The following is a 1,633-nucleotide window of genomic DNA, read 5'->3' on the forward strand; positions in this document are numbered from 1 at the left end:
GGGGAGAGCTGGGGCTAGGACGGTGTGTAGGGTCCGAGCAGAACTCCTCCCCCACGGCCGGTGCGCAGCGCGGGTGGGCCCGGCGTGCCGAGTGGCCCTCACGCGTCCGCGAGCGGGACGCTCGCGTTTGAGCCCGCGTGGCCTCGCGCGCCCCGGAGGCAGGAGAGGTGAAAACCGTCAAGTGTCCAGGGCCGGCAGCGCGCCCGCCCCGGGTTGGCGGCTCCAAGGAGGAGGCCGGCCGTAGTCTCGGCCCCTCCGATTCACCGAGGGGCCCGGGCACCTCACCTCGGCGGGGCGCGCACCTCAAAATCTGCCTGCCCGTGCGCCGAGCGCCTCGCGTCTCCCCCTCCCTACGGGAGTGCGGAGCATTAAGAAGAGGAAGAATAACCACAGATCCAGCAGTTTCACAGTTTACCGAGCCTTTACTATAAACCACGCGCCGAACTGTTAATTCCCTGAACCCGCACAGCTCCTCCGCGAGGTCCACATTATTCTCCTCTCCGTTTTGCCAGTGAGAAAACCGAGGCGTAAAGGTCAAGCAAGTGGCGAAGGTGACAGAATTAGGAAGGGACAGAGCGGGACCCAGGATCCCAAGCTCTTAACCGCCGGGCTCTACCGCTGGCAAACTGGCACGACGGCTGCTATTCTAAGTCAGAATCTTGACTCTCCTCCCAGTTCGGTCAGCCTAGCCCCCAACAAAAACCCCAGTCCAGCCTGTTGTTCCCCCTTGCAGGTCTCCTAGTCATTCCTTGCCTTCCAGAAGGTTACAGGCCGAGGCCACCTTCTTAGACCTCTCCGTTCGCCTAGTCTACTTGTAATTCCAGTCTCCTCCTAGGATAAATGGTGGGCGCTTGCTGTAAACAGCCAGTTTATTCACTGTTTTGTTTTGTGTTTTCCTTAAGGAAGTGATTGGCTGAGTGTGGGGACTGTAGTTCGTGACATTTCCTAATATTTCTCCCTTTGCCTACCAGTGAATGGAGCAGGGATCTGAGCTCTCAGCATTGCTGACTTGGTATTTCAAATTCCATACGCTGAAATTGTAACAGCGGGTTTGAGGTAACTTTGAAAATAATCAGCTGCTCAAAGACTTTCTAGAACTAAAGACATGACCACGTTGTTAGGCTTTATCAAACTGGTGAAAAGAAGCAACTCCAAATGCACATGGAATTTGCATTATTATCTTTTACCTGTCAGTATTTTCAACACAATTCATCTTTGTTAACCGGAATGCATTCATTGGCTTCTCTACCATGCTTATTCATTAATTGCCGTATGCCTACATTACACACAAAATGCCTATTATGCCAAAAGCACCTGTTACAGAAGTTTACAGTCTTGTTGAGGAGATATGTTTAAAGCAATCGATTTCAGCATATATTAAAAACCTGGCAGGTAGGTCAAAAATAAATAAAAACTGAGTTGATACACATCCAAGTCATTGCATCACCCCGCCATAAAAAGGTTCAAGTGGGGTTGTTTTACAATAAATTCTCAAACAGAAAAGACAGGAAAATGGAATAATCAGGTGTGGCCCCAGAGGCCCTTAGTCACAGGATGAGAAAACCCTTCATGGTGCATAGCAAGGAGAGGGTTAATTACAGAATCTGAATTTGAACAACCAGATGGGAATAAG

The sequence above is a fragment of the Mirounga leonina genome, unplaced genomic scaffold (assembly GCF_011800145.1).
Source record: "Mirounga leonina isolate KUSES-001 unplaced genomic scaffold, KU_Mleo_1.0 Mir_101664, whole genome shotgun sequence".
NCBI classification, from domain to species: Eukaryota; Metazoa; Chordata; class Mammalia; order Carnivora; family Phocidae; genus Mirounga; species Mirounga leonina.